Here is a 26,322-nt window from a genome sequence, read left to right as displayed (position 1 = left end):
AGCTTCATGGGAGCTGTCGTAACCGGTTTTCGTCCGGGCACGAAATATTAAATTTTGGTGGGGAAATTAATGTTAATAAATAATTTTGAAAATAATTTGTGAGTCGCCATCGACCTTTTGGATCAGGTAGGTCGAATACCTAAAAATTTTCTTTTAAAAATAGTTTTTAAGAAAACCATATTTAAAAGATGAACTGATCTGCGTTTTATAACCAAAAATTTGTTCTTTTTAATAATAAAAAGGGGTTCATGGTCGGTTACGTTTAGGGAAGGATTAGCACCCCTACAACGCCCAAAATTGGTACTTTTTAATTATAAATTGTCTCTAGTATTAAAAATTTAAAAATATATTTAATTTATGATCCTATTATTTCAAAATTATATAAAAAATATTTATTTATTTAAAAATATCAGAAAAGAACTTCTAGGTGCCTTAAGACAGCTCTTTTCTTTGATATTGATAAATATTAGTTTTTAAATAATATTATTTAATTTTTAATTATAAAATATCAGAATAGGACATCCAGTTGTATTAAGACTGTCCTTTTCTTCGATATCAAAAATATTTATTATATGTATATATAAAAATATTTAACAGTATAATAAAATAAAAATATCACTAAAATAATATATTTTAAACAATAAAATGAAAACATATAAAATAATTAAATTATGAATAAAATTAAATCTAATTCCTAATTAATTGAAATTATAGGGATTAAATATTTTCTAATTTTAATAACTTAGTGACTAAAATGAATTTATTTAAAATCAAATTTTAAAATAAAATTAATTAAAAATATGAACTAGGGATGAAAACTTATTTATTAAAATTAAGGGATTAAATCTGTTATTTATCCTAAATATATTATTTTAATAAAAAAGGACTAAAATGAATAAATTTAAAATTCGAAGACTGAACTAAAAAATATTAAAATTCAATTTAGTGACTAAAATGTAAAGTTTACAAGTACTAAGGACTGCGGAAGGGATTTAACTATTTTGTAATTACGCGCATAGTCCTTCCCGAAACGACGTCGTTCGGGAAGGACTATAAATGTCCAATATCGGCTGGCCCGAAGGGCCAACCATTTCATTCTTCATTTCCTTCTCTCTCTCTAAACCGAGAGAGTTTCAAACTCTCTGCCTTCTCTCTAGCTTCCCTCACCGGAGGGAAGCCGGTCATCGGTCGGCCACCGTGTGCCGCCGTGAATGTCACCGCCGGCCACCGCATCCGGTGGCCGGAAAAAATTATTCTTATACTAGTAGATAGATCGGACCGTCCTAAGGACGGTTCCGATGTTCTTTTTCCTTAAATGGCTCCCAATCGGAGCAGATCTGTAAATATACCTTCGGTATTTTTGGTTTTCCGACGATGTTCAGTGATTCCGGTGGCGGTCAAAGCTTCCTTGGTAAGCTTCTTCTCTCTTTTCTTTCTATTTTTGCTCTGCTGCTGTGGACTGGGATCGTTGGTAGTTGTTGTTGTTGTTATTTTTTTTCTCTGTATTTTTTTCTGTTTCTTTCTCTTCTTGCTGTCCCCTCCTCTGTTTTGCAGGTGGGTGGTGGCTTTTATAGCCACCACCGGTGCGGTCATCGGACCGGTCCGAAGAGAGGGCTTTGGTGAGTCACCGGACTACCAGTGGTGACTCACCCCGTAGCCTTGGCGTGGACGGCCGTCGTTGATCTTCTGGAGCCTTCATTCGGAACGTGGCAGCGGCGGAGGCGTCGGCAGTGGACCATGGACCACTTGGCAGTGAGGCGGCGGCTGGATCTGGAAGCATCAGAGGCGGCTGGCGTGTGGCTAGGGTTTAGAAACCCTAGCTGAAACCTTACTTTTTTTAGGGTTTCTGGTTGGCTGGACCGGTTCTAGTTGGATTTGTAACTGGGCCGGTCCAGTTGTAATTATTTATTAAATAATAATAATAATAATATATAATATAATAATAATAATACTAATAATAATAATAATAATAATAATAATAATAATGCTAATAATAATAATAATACTAATAATAATAATAATAATAATAATAAAATGGATAAAAAATATTATCTTCAGCTGCCCCTCTTTGCTCATTCTTGTGTTAACAAGAATAGGGCAAAGATGAAAAGATAATAAAATTTTTTATCCATTTGACTTTACTTTGATTATAATGGAGATATTGAGTAAATTCTTCTCTCTCTCCAAATAAGTTCTTCTTATTATGAACTCTCTGCTGGGGATGATGATGACCTCCTTTCTGTGATAGAGTCATTCAAAAGGTTGAATAAACTCTTGATGAGTTCTTCTCATTATGAACTTTCTCTTCTTTCTTCAGATGATATCAAACAAAGGTTGAACAAGCTCTTCTCATTATGAACTTCTTCTTCCTTCTTCAGATGAGTTCTTCTCATTCATGAACTTTCTTTGGCCATGTTGATCCATCAAATGATGAATTTAAACAAAAAGTTGAACAAGTTCTTCTCATTATGAACTTCTTCTTCCTTCTTCAGATGAGTTCTTCTCATTATGAACTTTCTCTGGAAAAGATGATCCACCAAATGATGGATTCAGGTAAAAGGTTGAACAAATTCTTCTCATTATGAACTTCTTCTTCCTTCTTCAGATGAGTTCTTCTCATTATGAACTTTCTCTGGAAAAGATGATCCACCAAATGATGGATTCAAGCAAAAGGTTGAACAAGTTCTTCTCATTATGAACTTCTTCTTCCTTCTTCAGATGAGTTCTTCTCATTATGAACTTTCTCTGGAAATGTTGATCCATCAAGTGATGAATTCAAGCAAAAGGTTGAACAAGTTCTTCTCATTATGAACTTCTTCTTCCTTCTTCAGATGAGTTCTTCTCATTATGAACTCGAACTGGTAATGCTGATCCATCGAATGATGGATTTGAGCAAAAGGTTGAACAAATTCTTCTCATTATGAATTTCTTCTTCCTTCTTCAGATGAGTTCTTCTCATTATGAACTCGACCTGGAATGTTGAGCCATTGAATGATGGATTTAAACTTTGCTAAAATCTTTGAAATTCCTGTCAAATATTCAACATGGGTAAAATGAATGAAAATGTTCCTATTTTGCAAATGTCTAAATATGATGCATGAATGTTGATGCAATCTTCGTTTAACTTCAAAATGGTGAACTCGGTTTTCCTCCACTTCATCATTTATTGCCAGGGTCACCTCTGGATATCAGTGTAGCAACTTATGCTATCAAGCTTGCATTTCTGAAGAACCATCTGATCAACTTGTATCTTTATGTCTCCTTTGCTTCATGAAAGTCTTAGAAGAATTGTTTCATTTGTGGAACTCTTGTCGTAGTCAGAACTATGACCTTGATGCCCCATTTTGTCTTGGATAAAACCAACTTTCTTTGCTTGGAGTTGTGCAGAAATCCGATAAAGCTTTCATCTTTGAAAAGAGAATATGTCATCTTTAAAAAGGGAATCTATCATCTTTGAAAAGAGAATCTATCATCTTTGAAGAGTGTAGATGTAGATATGTCTGACTCAACAGGGATTAATTAGGAGAGTAGAGTATGTTCTAATTTAACTCTTGAAACATATCACAAGGAAGATTTATTTCAATTCCTTTCATGTCTCCATATATAATCAGATCTCGAATAAGACAACTTGGATCATATCATGTCGAGATGTTTAACAACAACCTGTCGTTCAACCTTAGTTGGTGCCACTAGTTTCTTGTTGTTAAAATTTCTGCTTCCCTTCTGTGGAAAGAAATCTTCATTATATCTCACTTCTAATCTTGGGGTGGAAGAAGACAGACTTGATCAATAAATGGAAACCATATGATCGTAACATTGGCTCAACATCAGAATAGCAGGTTCGTAAAACATTTGACGGCGCATTCATCCTTTCCTGTAGTTTCTGCTCAGATGTTCGTAAAACATTTGACAACACATTCATCCTTTCCTGTGGTTTCTGCTCAGATGTTCTCAATCATTGAAGCTCTTTGCCTAGTGTTCAAAGCTTTTGAATGACGTCACAAGACCACTTGAGAACAAAACTCAGTGGGAATACAAATGAGATATTGGTATGGCCAAAAAGTTGCTCAAATCCACAAGATATGCTAGTATCGAATTGAATAAGAGATACCAACTGATCTTGATATCATCTCGGGCAAGGGCAAGTGTGATATTGATCATGTTTTCTTCTGTAATGAGCATTGTAGAAAGTAGAAACACTTCAGCTATAGGATCCATGTACGGAAGGGAGTTCATGGAATTCTTGCTGTTGAGGATGAAATGCACATGATAAAACCAAAATAGATGAAAACTCAGTTCACCCTGGCTGAATATGATAACCCCAGTAATAACGGGAATAACATTAATATAAATGAGTCGAGTCTCCCTTTTCAATGTCATCAAGTAAGCAAAAATTGATGTGAAAAACAGCTTCATAACCTCAACAGTATGATTGAAACTAACTGTCAGGAATCTCAAAAAGCTATTTTCAATCATCACCAACACACATAATGCAAAATTCAAAGCTGAGATCTTGAGGAACTGAACCATGGATCAAATAGTCTGCCTGGGGACCATCTTTATTCATGCAACCATGATGTATCTTAACAAAGAACACACTGTCATGTGATACATGGTTTAAGAAGATTGGGTATTTGAAATCATACTTGCTGAGTAGATATTTGTTCAACAATAGGACCCTAATGTAACTGCCTGATGAACGAAGCAATTATGTGTAGTTAGCTCGACTGCCACTGTTTTACCATTTTCATTCTTTATACATTTCTGTCTCATTGGAAATTATTTGCTCAAGTCAATGATCTTTAACACATGATGGTGTGGGCCTTCAGCATGCCCCATTATTTTGCTGATATAAACGTTCAAAATACATCAACATTTCTGATTCTAATTGAAAAGGGCTTTCAGCATGCCCCAGCATTGGCTTCCTGTTAATCTGAGCCTTCAAAATGCCCCACATGGATCTGTCTGAAGAAACCTTTAAAATGCCCCAAAATTTGCTGATACATATGTTAAAAACTGCATTCAACATTACTTCTTGCTGAGATGAGCCTCCAAGATGCCCCAATATTCTATTTCTGGTTGAAAATGGGCCTTCAAGATATCTCTCTAGATCTGTTTGATTCACTCTCAATGTCTATTTGACTGAAATGTTATGATCCCCACAAGGTTCAATTTTGACAATGCACTGTTGTAGGTACTTGTGGCTTTATTCGTGCCCCAAATTTGTTTATCTTGAAGGCTCTCATTATGGTGTCACTAAACAGCAGTGTTGTCAAGTAACTGGAGGAATCCTCTTCACGTTGTCACAGACTTAAGAAACAATCAATCATTTTGACAGAAACGTCTGAGATATGTGCCTCTTTTGAATGAACTGACCATTTTCTGTATATAGAGGGATTTAATCAGACATAGTAGTAAAAATAGCTTGGTAATCCGTTCCAGGCTGACACAGTGGCTTATCATCTTTCAGTGAAGGCCATATCTTAAATATACTTTTCTGTGGGAGAGAAACCAATTTATGCAAACAGTAATCTGATGCAGTAGCAAGACTACATATTCAATGGTACAAGCTCATCAAAAATCCGCACCCATGCAACATGTTGATTCTGATAACAACTCATCTGATTATGAAGCGATCTTTCAGGATGGTTTCACATATATTGATAGTTCTTCTAATATCGAGGAAATCATGAATTCTGATTCTGATGAGGAGAGTAAACTGTTATACTTGACAAAAATGGGATTCTCAGAGGCTGAAACTTCAATAACCATGGAGAGATGTGGTTCAGATTCATCAATTGCAGAATTGACAGATTTTATATGTGCTGATCAAATGGCTAAGGTTACTGACGTACTTCTTATGGTAGAAGATAGGAAGCCATTATGCAATGATCCCAATTACAAGCAAAGGCAAAACTTGGGCTATGATTTGTGGAAAAGGAAGAAGCAGAGGAAGCTTGAAAAGAAGCTTCTTAATGAAGATGATCATGCAGTTCATCTTTCAATTCCAATGATCGGTTCTGGGGTTCCTACTGAATCAGATCAGATAACTCAAAGAACACTTCCAGAAGATGCTATTGAGTCTCCTTATTTCTACTATGAGCAAATTCATCTTCCAAATTCAATGATTGGTTCTGTCCAACCAGATTAGATAACTCAAAGAACACTTCCAGAAGATGCTATGAACAAATTCATCTTCTAAATTCAATGATTGGTTTTGCCAAACCAGATCAGATAACTCAAAGAACACTTCCAGAAGATGCTATGAGCACATTCATCTTCCAAATTCAATGATTGGTTTTGCCAAACCAGATCAGATAACTCAAAGAACACTTCCAGAAGATGCTATGAGCACATTCATTTGTTCCATTTAATGTTTGGACTGGGATATCACAGTACTTATTCGATGTAAAGCCAGAATTTGTAGATTCGAAGCATTTTCATGCTGTCACACTGAAAATAGGCTATATTCATAATCTGCCAATTAAGAACAGAGTTTCTCTTATTCTGCTTCCTCCATGTGCTGATGCTTTTCCATTGACAAAGAAATGATGGCCTTCTTGGAATCCAAAAACAAAGTTGAACTGTTTATAAACATGTACAGGAAGTGCCAAATTGACAGAAAGGATCTGTAAGGTTCTTGAAGCTTATGATAATGAGCCACCTTAGAGTGTCCAGAAGTATGTTCTTAATGAGTGCTGAAAATGGAATCTAGTATGGGTTGGAAGGAATAAAGTTGCTCCACTTGAACCTAATGAGGTGGAAATACTTCTAGGTTTCCTTAAAAACCATACATAAGGATCTGTTTAGAGATATGTTTCCCAGTGATATCAATGTCTTGTTTCTTTTTGCTGGAATCAGTGCTGCAAAGATCGCTTTCTACTGTCTTAGTATATCTTTGAAAACAGAGGTGCAAGAACTGAATGGTGATCGGTTGGAGCAATTGATGAATAGATTTGGCGGATTCGACCTTGTTGTAAGTGGCATCCAGCGTAACAACCTTACTGGAAGAAATAAACATCATTGTGATGGGCTTGAAGATTTTTGTTGGTGCATTTACTTGCAATGATTGCTACAACAAAATGTCTCTTCTGCTGCTTCAATATATCCCACTCTTTTCGAATTATGGAACGGTTTAGTTGATGGTAAAACTGGTTATCTCAACTTTTGGAATCCTGTACGGCATACAAATGTAGAATTTGTTCCAATGTCTTATTCTGTACCATAAGTCACTCAAATTCAAATTCAGCAATCTTCTGAAGGACATAATGGGTATCATCTTGACAAAGAAAGTGATCGGCATAGAAGAAGTATTAATGATGTATCAAGACTTGAGCCAACATCACGGTATAACCAGAGTGCAAGTATTGACTTGTTCATTCCCATAATACATCTTACTGGGACCTATATCTCTGTGATGTAATCTGCCAGAAACATGGATTAATGACTGGGGAAAGTAATTTGTCTGGTGATGCTTATCGACCTCAACATGAAATAAACGATAATCTTTCTTGATGAGCAGCTAATAATGTCATAGGAGAGTGTCACAAGTTCAATTCTCCAGACTTTCTGGCTTCTTGGACCACTTGCCTTCAAAAATGTGAAGTGCTTCATTATTCTGGCTTCGTTCATTCTTTTTCTACAACAGAGGTAGAATAAGCAACAATTGCTTTAAGGACCTTTCTCATTTGAGACTGTCCTGTTTGAAAATGTTTTTTCTCCTTTCTTTATTGAAGAATGAAAGAATTTTGCAAAGTATTACCCCTTTCAGGTTCACAATATAATCGAATCATAAACAAGGAGTTTAATGAATATCAAATAAATCAACTACACTTTTAAATCATTCAAAAATCATAGTTCTATGGCAAGTGTCAAAATTATTGACTGATTTGAGGTGTAGGTTGATTTTGGTAAAGTAGGTTCTTTCAAGTTGGTTCAGTATGTCGCTTCGGGCTTCCACTAACTTGAAGAAATGGTTGTTATGCTCATCTTGTAGAGATGCTTCTCGTTTCCAGAATCTCAGGAACGTTTTTTGAGATGTGTGGTGCTTTATTAAGAGCTTAAGATCGTCTCTTATGTCGTTGTTGCACCATTCAATATTCGAGCCGCCTTTTCAGGTTTTCAACTCAAATCCTCCTTTGGTTTCAAGATGTTATTTAAAAATTTGTATCTTGAACCCACCTTTATCATTTTTCATATCATGCATTAAAGATTTTAAAAAACTAATTTTTGCAAATAAAAATCAATCTTGGAAGGCGGAATGAATTCTAAAGATATCATCTTTTACTTAGAAACCCATGTATGATTAGAATGGACTTTTCAGGTACGTAACGTAGGCCATGGCTTATGGTTACGAAAGAAAGGGATAAAAAGGCCCAAATAAGTGTTTAAGGGTCATCAAACCAAGGATTAATTCATTCTGATGCCGTCAATCTTGTTTTGTTTGACTTGGATCTGCCTTGCTGAGGAATTTTCCATCAACTGGATCCCTCTAGAGTGCCAAATTTTGGATTCATTTCCATTTTCTCATATCTCAAGCATTTCTTGCTCTTCTTGTTTGTACTTGATCAACCTTGTAACTTGAGGCTCAATAAATCACCCATCTTTATTCGATTTTCCTTTTTCTTTTTTTTTTTCTTTTTCTTCTTCTTCTTTCTTTGCTGGATGAGTATAATACTTCAATTGCTTTGAGCACCTCTTTTTCCTTTTGCATTTTGGAGGTTTTCCATTATTCTTGATTGGATTGATCTTCAAGCACTCTGTATTTGACATACTTTGTAGTTCAAAACTTTCATGACTTCATGGAAACTTGTCTTCGTAATAAAACTGTATTGACAATCTTTATTCTTGTGAGCCAATATCCTTTACCTTGCCCCCTAATGTAGAGGGTGATCCTTGGTTAGGGTTGAATTAGAAGAAACATTATTCAGGCTCAAATGGGGACAACAAAGGATATGTATATATATATATATATTAAAGGATAAATGAAACAATGCCATTCATCATCTCATACACAGAAACCTTGTAAAAAGAGGTATCCACAGGGGGATGAATATTCAAGATTAACTTTATTTACATGAAAAAATGTAATTAATACATGATATATTTATTTCAATCAATCACTTTCCCCTTCTTCTTTGAGTATGCCCCAATCACTCGAAATTATCATCAATGAGTTGGTCCATGATGCCTCATCTCGTTTCTTCTTGCAGTAAAATTCACGAATAGTTGAAAGTTTGGTTCTTTTGATGTCTTTTGGTTTATGATGGTTTTGTATTTGGAAGGACAAATGTGTAACTTATAAAGTCATGTATATGGTGGAAGGTAGTATCATCAATCAATCGACTCTACCCGAGAAGGTAAACATCTAGAGTTTGTGTCTCAAAAACAGGTAGAGACATTTCTTCAGAGTCTCAAATAAATGTAGTGTCAGGATTGGTTTTGGTAAAGGTCGAGTAATTGGTGTTGGATGGGATATGGAATATATAATTTTATCACTTGCCAATAGATCTATAACTCTTGCAAATTTAAAAGAATATTTAATCTACTTGATACTCAATAATCTCAATATTAAAACTTGATTCTTTGCTCATAACCATAAAAGAAACACATATTTATTTATTGCACAAAAAATGGAGAAATGAACAAAAAACATATTCAAACAAGATGCTGAAAATAGAAAGTACTACAGTGGTAGATAACACTTCCATTTGTTTATGCATCATTACTCTTCTATTGTTGGGTGTGTACTTGGCCCAGGATTTTTATCCTTATTTGCTCCCCATTTCTTGATCATTTCTTGTGTCAAGATTCCCTTATCGACGAGCGTCCCTATTTCTTTTAACAGTGACCAACAATTCCCTGTTGAATGTCCAGATACTCCCAAGTGAAAATTACAGAAGCTATTTTGATCATAGCAATGGGCATAAGGCTTTGGTGACACCTTCACCAATCTCGGTGAAATATATTGACCTTTAACCAAATGAGGGTACAGGTCTGAGATAGATTCTTGAAACACCTTTAGAGTTTTTCTTGCTCGCGAGGCTATCACTTTCTTTGATCGTTCTGAACGAATGAATGCTCTCATGTTATCGAGGGGGTTCTGAATGCTCATTTCAGCTATAACTGGGGTAATATTAACCAGATTTCTTAAGTTGTCCTTTGCCTTACTGGTTTTCGAAAAATCTGATACATGTATCTGAGGTGTCTTCTGGGTTATATCTGCCTCATTCTTTTTTAGGCCTATGGGCCAATCTCGAATTACATCCTTGGGAGCCTTTTGATTTCTTTTCCCATTTTCTTGTGCCTGGTATTCTTCGTAGGATTTGGTTACATTAGTTTCTGTTGCAACAATGGTTTCTGAACATTGAACCTTAACCCCTTCTTTTATCTTGCATTTTTGAATTGCTTGCTCTAAAGGGTCTTGGAAATTTCCCTTAAGGTTACCAGGAACCTTAGCTGAACAATTTGGAATTCTAGTCTGATTTATCCAAGGAACTTCCTTATAGGTCCAATTCTCATTTGGAGGCCATTGTGATTGATCAAGTTGTGGAGTAATTGATATGGCTGAGAGCATTTTTGGATGCAATCTTTCACTCGAACAGTGGAAGGGAGGAAATTGAAATCCCTGCACATTCTTTTTCTTCTTGATCACTCTATAAGGTTTGGCACCATGTTTAACTGAATAAGACCTCATTGTATTAACCCCAGCTTCTTTCTTGACTTTAGCATTGTCAGAGCCTCTTATCTTGCCATTCTTGATAGCCATTTCGATGATTTCTCCACTTATGATGATGTCAGAGAAATTATTAGGGACAACCCCTATCATGTGATTAACATAAAGAAATTTTAATGTGCTGATGAACAAAGTAGTGAACTCTTTTTCAGTCAATGGTGGATGTACTTGAGAAGCAACGTCTTTCCATCGTTGTGAATATTGTCGAAAGTGTTCATTGCACTTCATATTTATACTTTGCAACATTGTTCGATCAGGGGCCATATCAGTCATGTGTTTGTATTGACCCAAAAAAGCTTGAGCTAAATCCCTCCAAGAACGTATTTGAGTACGTTTTAGCTGATTATACCATCTGGATGCAGACCCAGATAAACTGTCTTGGAAACAGTGGATCAACAATTTTTCATTCTCTACATAGCCAGTCATACGACGACAATACATAGTGATATGATATGAAGGGCATGTGGTCCCATTATACTTCTCAAAATCTGGAACCTTGAACTTTGGTGGAATAACCAGGCCAGGGACCAAACTTAGTTCTTTGGCGTCAAACCCATAAAATGTCTCAACTGTCTCTATAGATTTTATCACCTCTTCTATATTTTCCAGTCGTTGAGTGAATTTTTCCTTCTCAAATAATTTGTTTAGGTCAAGGACCTTATTACAAAATTCATCAGGCTTCAACTCAGAAGTAGTAGGACAATCAGTGGGGAATAATGCTCCAGCTTGATATGGTGCGTTCTTAACAACAAAGTAAATCGGTGATTGAATTTCCTGAGAATTAGCTTCGATTTGTGCCAACTTGCTCCTCAATTCCTCTTGTATTTCTTTCTGCTTTATCTCAAATTTGGCTAGCCTATCTTCAGTTTCTTTAGACATTTTTCTTGTGTCGTGCTGAGCGTTCTTGCTTCAAGGAAAAAACCAAGATCACTTCGTTTGAAATCCTTATTTTAATGAATGAATGTTTTAATGTATTATGACATAAAAAATGCAAAGATGCCAAATGCAAATGTAAATATGTGAATGTAATAATAAGAATACAAATTGTGCAATATAAATGCAAAGATGCCAAATGTAAATATGCAAATGTAAAAATGTAAATGTAAATTATTTAAAATACCATAATAGGACATCCAGTTATATTAAGACTGCCCTTTTCTTTGATATTGAAAATAAATAAACATTATTATTTAATTAAATATGTTTTAATGCATGATGTAAATTTAAAAATGTAAATGTAAATACAAACGTAAAAATGTACAAATGCAAAATACAAATGCATGTATGAAAAGGTGTTACTCAAGAGTGATCATCTTAGAACAGATTTCATTGAACGCAAAAGTTTCGGTACATCAAACAAAACTTTACATATAGGGATATATTTCATTCCTAACTTCTCCAAAGCCAAATTAGTCTATCAACTTAAGGGACATATTGCTTGTCTGGACTACAACCTCTTCCATGACATTCTCTTTCATTTTCTGTGTCACTTCTCGGAGTTGCTCATTTTCCCTTGTAAGAGATCTTTTCTGTCCAAGAAGTTCTTGAACAAGATCTTCATATATGTTGCAGTTCTTTTTCAGCTTGGTGACCCCTGCTATCCATTCTTCTGGGGTACTTCCTAGGCCAGCATTTTGAAAGGTTTGACTGATCTTCTGAAAATCTTTATGCATGGTTTTCATTTCTGTGCTCAATTTTTTGTTTTGGTCGTTCAAGTCCTTCAAATAACATGCTTGAGCTTCATAAAAATCTCCACTACTCTGAATGTCCCGACTGATACTCTTACCATAGACTGCTTTTGGTATCAATCTGACAGAATCTTTATGGATTACTTTTGGTATTAATATAACCGGTTCTCTGTGTGCAGAACTTCCCTCGATCCTCGTAGTTTCTTCAGGATGTCTTTCCTTGGTCGTATCATATTTTGTTTGATCATAAAACTTTTTGTCCATTTACGATTTCTTTCCAATATGATGAACAGTCTTTCAAGCCAACACCTTTTGGTTATGCCATGATCATGTAATGCAAACAAAAGAAATCAATATGAACATATTAGAGCAATGTAATATGCATGAAAAAAAAATAGAATAGTTAGTACCAACTAAAAAAATCTATTTATCAATGTATAAATCTTAACCTCATGTTTTCTAGTTCCATGATTTGTTTGGAAAATTTAACTTAACCGCACGATTTCTAGTTCGCATGCATTTATTCAGGAAAAGGAAATAAAATAAATTAAAAGCTATAGCTTATTTCTCCTTTGTGTATACCTATTGACAAAATTTCGGCATGGTTTCAGATCGGGAGAGTTTCTAGGGTTTATTATATGCAGGTTTTCAGTTCTAGGAGTAAAGGTACTCGAACTGTCTTTGTTGATGCCCCCTTGGGCTATCAAACCCTCAATCCTAGTCCATTACAGACTTAAACGGACCGAGTTCAATTCGAGGGGATACATTTCTCTATGACTAACACGGAGAATAAATTCTCACGAAGACATAGAGCATATGAACCCCGAAAGTTACTTGCTAGGTCTGACACGGAGAATAAATTCTCACGAAGACGTCGCTTTCACTCCTACTTAAAAGGGACAAACTCAATTATAGAGCTTTATGTTATGCAATGCAAGTGTTGTGTGTGAGGAGAAATATTCAAACCTCTAACAAATAAATAATAAAATTTAATATTTGAAAATAAAGCATTAAATAACATATAAATATTATGAAAATAATAAGTATATATATAAAAATTTTGAAAAGAAAGAATTAAAAATTAAATATATGAATTTTTAATTTTTAATTGATAGAGGCAATTAATAATTGGTTTTAAAGTTTGACCAATCCCCAGCAGAGTCGCCAAGCTGTCGTAACCGGTTTTCGTCCGGGCACGAAATATTAAATTTTGGTGGGGAAATTAATGTTAATAAATAATTTTGAAAATAATTTGTGAGTCGCCATCGACCTTTTGGATCAGGTAGGTCGAATACCTAAAAATTTTCTTTTAAAAATAGTTTTTAAGAAAACCATATTTAAAAGATGAACTGATCTGCGTTTTATAACCAAAAATTTGTTCTTTTTAATAATAAAAAGGGGTTCATGGTCGGTTACGTTTAGGGAAGGATTAGCACCCCTACAACGCCCAAAATTGGTACTTTTTAATTATAAATTGTCTCTAGTATTAAAAATTTAAAAATATATTTAATTTATGATCCTATTATTTCAAAATTATATAAAAAATATTTATTTATTTAAAAATATCAGAAAAGAACTTCTAGGTGCCTTAAGACAGCTCTTTTCTTTGATATTGATAAATATTAGTTTTTAAATAATATTATTTAATTTTTAATTATAAAATATCAGAATAGGACATCCAGTTGTATTAAGACTGTCCTTTTCTTCGATATCAAAAATATTTATTATATGTATATATAAAAATATTTAACAGTATAATAAAATAAAAATATCACTAAAATAATATATTTTAAACAATAAAATGAAAACATATAAAATAATTAAATTATGAATAAAATTAAATCTAATTCCTAATTAATTGAAATTATAGGGATTAAATATTTTATTTTCTAATTTTAATAACTTAGTGACTAAAATGAATTTATTTAAAAATCAAATTTTAAAATAAAATTAATTAAAAATATGAACTAGGGATGAAAACTTTATTTATTAAAATTAAGGGATTAAATCTGTTATTTATCCTAAATATATTATTTTAATAAAAAAGGACTAAAATGAATAAATTTAAAATTCGAAGACTGAACTAAAAAATATTAAAAATTCAATTTAGTGACTAAAATGTAAAGTTTACAAGTACTAAGGACTGCGGAAGGGATTTAACTATTTTGTAATTACGCGCATAGTCCTTCCCGAAACGACGTCGTTCGGGAAGGACTATAAATGTCCAATATCGGCTGGCCCGAAGGGCCAACCATTTCATTCTTCATTTCCTTCTCTCTCTCTAAACCGAGAGAGTTTCAAACTCTCTGCCTTCTCTCTAGCTTCCCTCACCGGAGGGAAGCCGGTCATCGGTCGGCCACCGTGTGCCGCCGTGAATGTCACCGCCGGCCACCGCATCCGGTGGCCGGAAAAAATTATTCTTATACTAGTAGATAGATCGGACCGTCCTAAGGACGGTTCCGATGTTCTTTTTCCTTAAATGGCTCCCAATCGGAGCAGATCTGTAAATATACCTTCGGTATTTTTGGTTTTCCGACGATGTTCAGTGATTCCGGTGGCGGTCAAAGCTTCCTTGGTAAGCTTCTCTTCTCTCTTTTCTTTCTATTTTTGCTCTGCTGCTGTGGACTGGGATCGTTGGTAGTTGTTGTTGTTGTTATTTTTTTTTCTCTGTATTTTTTTCTGTTTCTTTCTCTTCTTGCTGTCCCCTCCTCTGTTTTGCAGGTGGGTGGTGGCTTTTATAGCCACCACCGGTGCGGTCATCGGACCGGTCCGAAGAGAGGGCTTTGGTGAGTCACCGGACTACCAGTGGTGACTCACCCCGTAGCCTTGGCGTGGACGGCCGTCGTTGATCTTCTGGAGCCTTCATTCGGAACGTGGCAGCGGCGGAGGCGTCGGCAGTGGACCATTGGACCACTTGGCAGTGAGGCGGCGGCTGGGATCTGGAAGCATCAGAGGCGGCTGGCGTGTGGCTAGGGTTTAGAAACCCTAGCTGAAACCTTACTTTGTTTAGGGTTTCTGGTTGGCTGGACCGGTTCTAGTTGGATTTGTAACTGGGCCGGTCCAGTTGTAATTATTTATTAAATAATAATAATAATAATAATATATAATATTAATAATAATAATAAATACTAATAATAATAATAATAATAATAATAATAATAATGCTAATAATAATAATAATACTAATAATAATAATAATAATAATAATAATAAAATGGATAAAAAATATTATCTTCAGGAGCCAAAATGGAACAAATTTCATCTTTGAAAAAAAACCAGTTTTCTTCTTCTTTGTTTTACCTTTTTGTTGGTATGTTTGTTGGTTTAACTTTAAGAAAACAATGAAGATATAAAGAAGAAAAGGTTAAAAGGGAAGGTGAGATTAAAGATGGGGGAAGAAGAAGAAGACAAACATAGCCGGCGTGAGCTTCGGCCATTCTTACATTACATTATCTTATGTTTTTTTAATGTGTTGTTAGTGACGTTACCTCACACCTCAATCACATGCCAATATGCCATGCAGATGCATCATCACTACAACTCACTTCATGAGTTTATAGCGTATGGATTTATTGTTCCCTGATTTTTATTTTTTTGTTTTTGTTCTATACTGTAGTTGTTTATTTATTATATCATTTAAAGTCATTTTTTTTATAATTTTTATAGATATAATAATTGGATTCAGAGGTTTTATAAATATTTAATTTATTTTTATAAATTTAAATATATTATTTTTATTTAATATCCAAATTTCGATATTATAATAATTTGTTTTGGAATATAATTTATTCTTTTATAGTGATTCAAAATATCATTTTAGTGTTCAATAAAAGTTTTTACTAAATTTATAGTTAAGTTTAAAGACAGACCTAAAATTTTAGGTTATGAGATAAATTTATATAATTTTAAGGGAATGAATAGTTTAGAAGATGAAAATAATTTTTTTTAAAATATTTTAAAACAATTATCGGCTCCGTTAATGTACTTACGTTCATTCTTAGATCAAATTTTATTAAGAAGTTAATTTCTCTTAATTTTGTTTTTTTATTTATAAGATTTAAATTTAAAATCTTATTTAGAAGATATTAAATTATTTTTCATCAAATTCAATAAAGGTCGATGAATATTATAATTATATATACTCAGGCCCGTTTTTAAATATGTGGAGTTCTTGTGCTATTTTTAAAATCATACCCTTAAAATATTTTTATAATAAGATTAAATGAAAAAAAATCAAAATTTATCATATTATGATTGTTTCTTATGGAAAAAAAATCAAGCATATACAATTAAGTTTTTTTCATTGATTTTTTTTATACGTGCATACAGTAAGAAAAATAAATTTTCTAGATTAACAGATTTTTTAAAGTATGAAATCCCTGGATTTTAAAACCCTATATCGTATTACAAGTTACACTTACTAATAGACGTGTGTATTAATATATAAATTCGGAGATAATGGTGAACCAAAAACCTTGTGTTGGGACCGAACTTTTTAATGAAAAACTGGAAAGCCAACGCAGAAAAATATTTGTCGAATTGATTTATTAAATTTTAGGGGTTAAAACTACTACTTTTTCACTTAATAAAAAGTTAAAAGGGATTAAATTGAACTATCGAACATTATGAGAGGACTGAACATGAAATTGGATCATTTAACTGAAGGGACTTCTTTACCAGTCCTTGACTTTACCCTGTCAGGAAGGTAGTTGAATATTATAATATTTTAGTTTTTTTAATTACTGTATATCTAATATATTATCGTATTTTTCATGTAACATTTTTTTTTAGTAAATAAAAATTTTGTGTAGCATATTTATATATCCGAATTTAAGTTCAAGTTGAATTTTTATATATAAAGATAAGTAGCTACAAACCAAATGACTTTAGTATTGAAATTGTTGTTATTCCTTGAAATTCAAAGTTTAAACATTAGAATGTTAGAGGTTTGAACATGTAATATCAAAAGGTTGAACATTGTTTTTTTAATTAATCACTTGTTTCCGATCAATTGATCGATTAATTCAGATCGGGTACTATAGAGGCAGGGGTGACATTCCTAACCCAGTTTGCTCTATTCGCAAACGTCAGGATTCAAACCCATTGATTCTTATGATTCTGGTTCACCTGGTTTCATAATTTATCAGAAAAACGCATTATGATATGAATATACTTGTACCGGGAGGATTCATGGTTCTATAGGAGAGTAACATCCTCGTCACTCCAAAAGGGTCATCTAGAACATTGCCAGTACCCCAAAATCGATTCTAATACCATTGCCGCAATCCATAACAACATACAAGGAATGGTTTGTTTTAGCCCATTGAACGTTTTGGTTTTTATCCACGAAAAACACCTACGTGTTGAAGTTTATGCGAGTACTTATACCCTAAGACCAATTCTAATGCATAGACGATACCGGATTTATGACTCCTCTCTAAAATCATAACACAATGCGATACCAAGTAGAAAAAGTAAGAAAATATTAGAGATAAACAAAGATAAGACATTACACATGAATAGATCCCCTCAAATAAACAGTCTAAACCCTCCCCAACGTACCTTAACCATAACAATTTTCTTCCTGGAATGAAAAAATCATAAAAACCATAGAGCACTTATTCTATTGAATAAAATAAGTTGCATTGCAGTCGGGTTACCATCATAATTACAACCAAGTTTTTTTACTACATTGCTCCATCTGTCCCAGCAAGTGTTTTACCTTTGCGCGATCTCTTCCTTTTCCTCTAGTTATCAGCATTTCCATCATCACCTTTAGCTTCCTGCAAAGGAACTTGTATATCAAATATTGTATGAAATTTACCTTTAATTCCCAAGACTTGGTAAATACATTTGAAAAACAGGAAATACTCTCTGCACAAACAGTAAATACCTTCCCAGATGCACGATTTGGGTTTTCACGACTTCTTCTCTTCTTAACTGAGAGGATTTGGGCCCTAATGTCAAGAGGAAAAAATGTCAATCCCATGAGCATTATGATGGCACATTATAGCGGTTAAAAGGGAATGATATCACATCAATTATACATCTTAGACTATATCCCAGTTAATGTTAAATACAAGAATTCAGTTAGAAGGGCTGAACTCAGATTCAGCTTCACGATGTGATAAAACAACCTCCAAGCAATCAACATCCCTCGAATGATTCTAATTATCACATGATTTTAGCTTTTCAAACTGATGGCATTTGTGTGGATGTGAAATAACAAGGGGAAAATGTAACTTGGTTAACATTGGTTATGGAAGTAGATGTCAACTTTACATAATGCCGGTTTATTTATATTTGCATGTTTCCAACTAACATGTTATAATCATGAATCAATGGCAAAATTTCCAAAAAATGCACAAACCATATGATCTCCTGCAATGATTAGGTTAGAGATCTGCAAAGTAGAATTGTGACCAAAATGGTACAAGTTGGAAGATGGATATTGGAAAGTACCTTCGCTCTCTTTCTTTTAAATCGAACTTTATCCTTTACTTCTCTTTCCTTTCCAGAATAATTCCTGGTATTATGTGGCTCCAACCCTGGATTGTGACAACCCAAGCCTTCTTCATCAACAGAATCCTCTTCATCCGCATTTGCTGAAGCACTAGTAGTCCTCTTCTCTAGTGCCTTAAATTCCTTCCCAGTCAAATGAAGGCGTTTTTCTTCAGAAGATTTGACAAAATCACGCTGAAACGTTAATGGTTGCTCAAGGAAAAGGGCATTCCATAGACCAAATATTAAAGAAAGATTAGGCACCTAAGGGGAGAGAGAGACACAAACTGAGAATTACATAATCATAGGAAAATTATAATACAAACTCCGTAATGGAGATTGAATAACAGCATAAATGTTCAAGTTGAAAGCAAAAAATGTTATGTCTTTGAAGGAACTTTGTACAAAAAAGAAAGAAAGAAAGAAAGTAAAAGGCAATAGCAACTATTGCTCCAATTCTTTATTTTTCATGAAATATCATGTCCAGCATATATCCGAATATGAATGTGGTGATATGACACCCCAAGCTCCCTTCAAATGCATGTAAAAAACTAAGAAAATTAAACATACAGTGCATCATATTCGTATCTAACACTCACACCAAGTCCGACTAACATAGAATTAGAATAGAAAATTAGTAACACTAAAAATTTAGAAGTGAAAAAAAAAAAGTTAACTTCTGAAGTTGCTTTCGAAAATCAGCATCCTGGGTAGCAACACAAAAATGCTCAAGATTATTTTTTTCCAATGACATCCTCAATGCAAGCATCAGCACTGACCTTCTTCTCATGATCACATCTGAATATGATTTTCAATTACAGCTCAAACAAATTACATCCATAGGAAAGAAGGCTAAACTAAGAAAATTCGCATACAATCAACTCTACATAAATATTTTCGAAATAACAGAAACTGCTCAAACGAGAAGGGGTTACCGTGCAACTGCGAGTTTTGCTTGATATGATGCAGACTGAGCAGCACCGAGATTTTTCAGCTCGGCCAGAACACAGCTGAAAACCCCCACAAGAAAAAAAAAGGTTAGATTTTCATACAAAATCAATTTACTTCTAGAAACTTACACAACAAAAAGGAGGAGCGTTGAACCTGGTGGTGAAAAGCTAGACTGGGGCGGAGAGACAATTGGAGAGAGCCTTGTCGGCGGGTGTTAAGTCAGTGTGGAGAAGATGATGCACGAAAGTTCCATCGCAAAGAACCTTGAATGGCCGCCTGAACCCGAAGCACACGCTGAAGAATCTCACTGTTTTCCGGTGACGCTTCTGCTTCTTGAATCCCATATTTCCTCTTCTCTTTTGCTAAAAGTAATTGAGAATTGGTTAACCCAATGCAATCAGTCAAAGCCCAACCGCCACAGTTTCCACTTTCCGGTTAGTCTAGATTTCAGATGAAAGCCACCAGGGTTTTGCTTTCAGAACATTGACGGTGGGTTTAGCCTGAATAGAAATAAGGGTAAAATACACAGTAGATCACTCAACTATTAATTTAGTTACAAACGTGTCATTCCCTTTCTAAAAACTATAATAAAATAATTTATTTAAGACAAAAATTTTCAAAAACTTTTACCTAAACTATTTTTTTTTTGAATAATTCCGGTGTTTAATGCTACAAACAATGTTACAACTTTAAGTACACTAACTATCATCGATGCTAATTTCCTTTATTAAATGACACGTATTACAATCTGATAATTTTGAAAACGAAATAAAATATTTGTAATAATCAAAATAGTGTATAGTATGATGAAAGTATAAATCACATCAACCAATTTGCTATTAACAACATTACCAATAATGAAAACAAAGAAAAAAATAATTATTACAGCTGTTTTTTATACACTTAGCAAACAGCTGAATCTCAAAGTAAATTTTGTACTTCATCAATATCACACACCACATATTTTCCTTTCATTTCGTCGCTCTAAAAAGCTGGCTTCCAAGGGTCACGGTCTGGCTTCCTTCCCCCATCACAGTCGTCAAGCTCATCTCTTTATCGAGTATCCGGTCGAGCTCCGTTACAACATGGCTCATGGCAGGTCTCCTCTCGCTCGATGGTTCCAAACATCGGACAGTTAGTTTTATGAATTCTTCCATACCTTCAGCCGTGAAGCGACTCCCCAACCTCGGATCAATGACGCTGGAAATGTTGCTGTAATCCTGGCTATTTTGCACCTACCAGAAAAGAAGGGAAAAAAAGCATGTATCAACCGGTTTTTGTCTCCCAGAGAAAAACTTCCACAACAGAAGGCTCGAATACTTTCTCATGGAGAAATAGCAAACTCGAATCTTTCAGTAGCGATATTACAATAACCACGATCTTTATTTATAGCAACCATCTATCTACTAAATCATGTCGTTAGTAAACGCGATATTTGGAGAGCATGGTTACGTTTGTGGCGCAAATGAAGCCGTGGAAGTGGAACACATGCAGAATCATCTCCCACAAAGAAATGCAGGCTTACGGGTTTTCTTTTCTTATATAGCAAGATAACGATTGCTGTCATCTCGTCAATTGCGATCTTACTAATAAAAAATGCACTACGAAGCAAATATTTCGGAAACGAATAAATAACGTGCACAAATGGAGCCAATGTCATACCAACTCAACAAGGTTCTCCTTGGAGTTTGAAGATGGCAATTCTGATGCTTCTCGTCCGCTCACTAGCTCCAAAAGGAATACCCCGAAACTATATGCATCACTTTTTTCAGAAATCGTCTGAACTCCCTTACCCTGCATTAGTCGATGCATGCAGGTAAGACTTATGAATGATACAACGGGAACAGTCACAAAAGCGAAGAGAAGAGTACTCGGGAGCAAGAAATATCTCATCTGCCGTCACTTGAGAAGAAGGTCCAGCAACATCCATTCTTCCCAGAAAATTCCGTAATCCAGCATCTGCAACCTTGGCTATAAAATTCTCAACTACGAGAACATTAGCTGTTTTGAAATCTTTATGTACCAATCGAGGACTTAGAGAGTGGAGATGTGCCAATCCTGCAGAAGGGACAAATAACCGGTTGAGACAACATAAGTCGGGCAGAAAATTTTCAAAAATTACAATCACATAAGATGAACTTCTGAATTCCGAAGCATTACCGAGGCTCACAAAAGATTTTTGAGGGACCCCTATTGCTAGTTGGATAGTTTATCTAAAGAAAGAAAAACTGATACCAGGAAAGCCACAAATGCTCACTGATTTTGCAGAGGATCACCTTTAGCTGCACCTAGAGCTATTGAAAGTCTATGCTTGAATTCTATCTTCTGAGCTGACACTTGACCGACTCCTGCAGAAACAAACCGGAAAAAAATTCAATAAAGAACTAAACGCTATTTCACTTTCTCGATTAAATCCCGGACCATTTGCCTAACCTATCTCTCCCAACATGGCATACACAAATATATGCAATTTTTTTGTGACTGGATAGAGAGTTACCGTACAAGTGAATGGAAACGCTTCCATTGGGTATATATTCATAAACAAGAAATTGTTGATTATTTTCCTGGCAGTAGCCCAAGAGAGTGACAAGATTCCGATGCTGAATAGATGAAAGATAGCAGGCCTAGGAGTAAAGTTGAGTACCATTAGATCAAAGGACAAACTGTGCAAGCGTTTGTACTATAAAGCAGCATGGAGGCAAATACAGATTTTACATTTTAAACAAACCATTCGAAAGGCTGAAGAAAGAACACAGAAAGCTTGACTACAACTCGAGATGCCTGCCTCAAGTTGAATTTAACATGTTGAACACTAATTACAGGGACAAAAATCCGCCAGCTTGAGACCCAAGTATAGGTTGTATGATATTTTTTGCTATATTTTGACAGATACCGGAGGCCCCAAATTAATATCATGTGAAGTAGGGACTCAAATTAGCAAGTTAACCTTTAGAACTTTTGGAATCTGATGAAAAATCTCAACCTAAAAGCAAGAAATAGACTCAATGAATTGCAGGAGCAGGCCAGGCCAGGCCAGGCATGTTAGTTACAATTCACAATCACCATGATCAGCGGAATAAACGCCAGATAAGTATCTTTTACCTCGTCAATAAATTCCTCACTAGGTGCTCCAGCTCGCTTTTTGATTGCAACCAGCACCCCATCTTGAAGCAAACCTTTATATACCTCACCAAATTTTCCTTCCCCAATCAGGTTTTTATCGCTAAAATTTTTGGTCGCCGAAGACAACTCCTGCAACTCAAAACGTCTAGCTTCCCGTAGTGACAACTGAACCCCAATATGTCTTCCTAGTCCTAGAATAAGTCATCAAAAAAGAAGAAGAATAAGCCATCTGTTACACGGTACTTATGGCCTTTAATGGACTTCAGAAACAAGCATGACATAAATGTTACCTTGAACAGATGGATCCGAAGAACCTGTCTCAGATGTTCTCGAAACACCCCGCTTGTGAAATAGGCAGAACCGTAAAAGCAAGCCAACAATCACCACCAATGCCACGGCTCCTGCAGCACCTCCTAGTATTGCTGCAAGATTCCTTGACATCTGGTATTGGAACTACTTCAGCTATGGTTGAAATTATTGTACATTGAACCTGAAATATTGACGATATGACGACAGGATAAATCTTTATCCAGAATCAACATATGCATTCAAAATTCAAACAAAAAAAGTGCATAAAATGAAACGGCGAGCATGCCATCCATTTAAATAGAATCTAGCTATATGGATAAAGCAAATTGGCAATCTTATAAATGAAAGATGCTATGCATAGGTTAAAAGCTATAAACTCGGAACCAACTCAGTTCAGAACGTTTCACACTCGGTACTACTACTACTCAGTACCCATTGTACAGAACAATGAAGCAAATCACAGAAATCAAAAGAACATTTAATTTGAGCATCCAAATCATTATCCCTTATCCAAGTCAAAAAGGAAAAGGGAAAAAAGGAAAAATTCAAGTGGACATAAAAAACACTATGTTAAGTCAAATCAGAGACAAAAATATGAGACATTGGTGGAAAATGGAAAAAGAAGTGAAAAAAAGTGTGAAACTTCAAACCTGTATTCCCAATCATTTGGCAATGAGAAATCAAGTTGATCTCTTTAGGATCAGAGAATCACCCACATTCCCACATCGAAAAGGAACAACAACAAACTTGTATGAGATTCGGGGGAAGAAATCAAGGGAAATTCCCAGAAAAAGATAAAAGGTTGAATAGGTGAAATCAAGGAAAACAAAAGGGAGGTGTGAGCAGGCAAAAATGGTGAGGAATCAAGGAAGCAAAATAGTTGAAAGTTGGTGGAATAGTTGTAATTTTCCTCCTTTTTTTAATAAACAAGATGGAATGTCCAAATCATTAAAACAAAACCAAATGAAAAAAACACCACCAAAAACAGCTTTGGGGATTCAAGTTCCAGTGAAAAAATAAAAACCATAAACTTCCCTCAGCTTAATTAAACATAAAAAAACAAAATTGAACAACTAATAATACCCATCGTTGGATACAGACAATGCCGACAGAAAGTGACCCTGCGCCGACAACACTTTCTCTCCCAATATATAAGTTCGTATGTATATGTATACGTATATGTGCAACAAACAAAGTAAGAAAAATAAACTCTTTTTATCGGTTTGATTGAAGCGAGAGATAAAGAAGAAGAAGCAGAGTAGATGATTGATAAACAAGAAAAGAAAAAAGGGTTCTTTTTCTTCTGGGAGTGATTGTTTTTGCTTAGATTTTGGTTTTTTGAATTGAAATTGTGGATTTCCTTTTTGGGGTTTTTGTATCTGTGGGCTGTAAAGCAAGACGAAATGGTTGTCTGCTACTGCAAGTTGAGAGAGAGGAAGGGTTTATTCGGTGTGTACTGTACATAGCATCTTCGCTGGAATAATAACAACACAAAGTTTCACAAGAAAAAAGAGCATACGAATTGGTGATTTGTACAGAAGTAGTATAAAGATTAAAAGATGCTAACTTGTATATAATGATGAAACAAAAAGAAAATGGAAGGACAAATGAGAGAGAAAGCAGTGGGGTTTAGTTCCCCCACCAGCCAGCTATGTTGATATTGCTTCTACTCATTCGTCGTCGTCATCTATATATAAATAATAGAATTTTGTTACATAATACCCTTTTAGTTCTTAATAAATTTAATATTAATTAAATGAGTAAAAATAGATAAAAATTAATAGTAAGAATGTGAAAATATTTATTATAAAAAAAATAAGAAATTAAACTCAATCATCTATTTTTACCTATCAAACGGTCATAAATTTATATAAAATTAAAGAGTTTTACATCACATAATTAGATACTAACTTATATATATATATATATGAAACCTTTTGTATATTATGTTGAAAATTAGGATTTATAATTTTTTTATTGAGTAATTAAAATTGAGTATTTTACTAAAATGACTATCGAATTATATTTGAGAGATTTATCACCTTTTAAATAAGATGGAAATTTAAGGAATCAAAGCTTTATCATCTTTAAATTTATTTCGTTTCAAAAAATAAATCGAATCAAATTTAAAAGAAAACAAAGTATTTTACATAATTTTTTATCCATAAAACTCATATTAAAATCACTAGTTCAAAAACATCAATTTTTTATATTTAAGTTGGTATTATATGTATAGTGTTGTTTTGCATGTTATTTTATTTACGAATGAATATTCGAGAGGCCAGACTTTTGAAGTTTTCGCCTTCTACTTATCAATTTTTTTAAACTTACGATACAATCATTCAACCTTTAATTCCTTTTCATTACGATTATTATAGTCACTTGTCGTTAGAAGAAGCTGAAATGGCACATTAACTTCCTTTTTTTTCTTAATAAATAATATATTATCTTTTTAACCAATTCTCACATTATTTAAAGTTAAAATAATTCCAAATATAAAGGTCAAATCTAGTTATATTCTTTTAATAGTTTGATTTTATTAAAAGAGGTATTATATGTTGTTAATATTTCTTTTTTAATCATTGATAATATATATACGTCTTATAAATATAATTACCCGAATTTTAAATTTCAATAGAAAATAGGGATGGTAAAAAAAACCGAACTCGACGGGGAAAATCGAAAACCGAATTAAACGGGGATGGAGAAAAATCGTTTATGCTAAATGGGGACGGTAACGGGTTTGGTAATCCCCGCCCTGATACGTAGGGCTGTAAATGAGACGAGACATATTGCAAGCTACTCGAGATTGATTCGATCAAGGCTCGATAAATACTCGGATCGAACGGATTCGACTCGAGTTCTTAACAAGCCGAAACGAGCTACTCGTTATTCGACTCGAAAAGCTCGTGAGCAGCTCGAAAATATAATATATTAAGATTTTATTTTTTAGAAATAAATTATTAATAATATTAATATTTATGTATTGATTTTTTTTATAAAAAATACAGTAAG

The 26,322-nt window shown here is 34.2% G+C and overlaps 2 pseudogenes; both read right to left on the bottom strand.

Moving 5' to 3' along the window:
* Nucleotides 1-18,007: 18,007 nt before the first annotated feature.
* Nucleotides 18,008-19,765, bottom strand: LOC120214958 (annotated as a pseudogene).
* Nucleotides 19,766-20,733: 968 nt separating this feature from the next.
* Nucleotides 20,734-24,493, bottom strand: LOC120216085 (annotated as a pseudogene).
* Nucleotides 24,494-26,322: the final 1,829 nt, after the last annotated feature.

The sequence above is a fragment of the Hibiscus syriacus genome, unplaced genomic scaffold (assembly GCF_006381635.1).
Source record: "Hibiscus syriacus cultivar Baekdansim isolate YM2019G1 unplaced genomic scaffold, ASM638163v2 tig00000764_pilon, whole genome shotgun sequence".
Classification (NCBI taxonomy): Eukaryota; Viridiplantae; Streptophyta; class Magnoliopsida; order Malvales; family Malvaceae; genus Hibiscus; species Hibiscus syriacus.
This window is presented reverse-complemented; position numbering and strand designations above follow the sequence as displayed.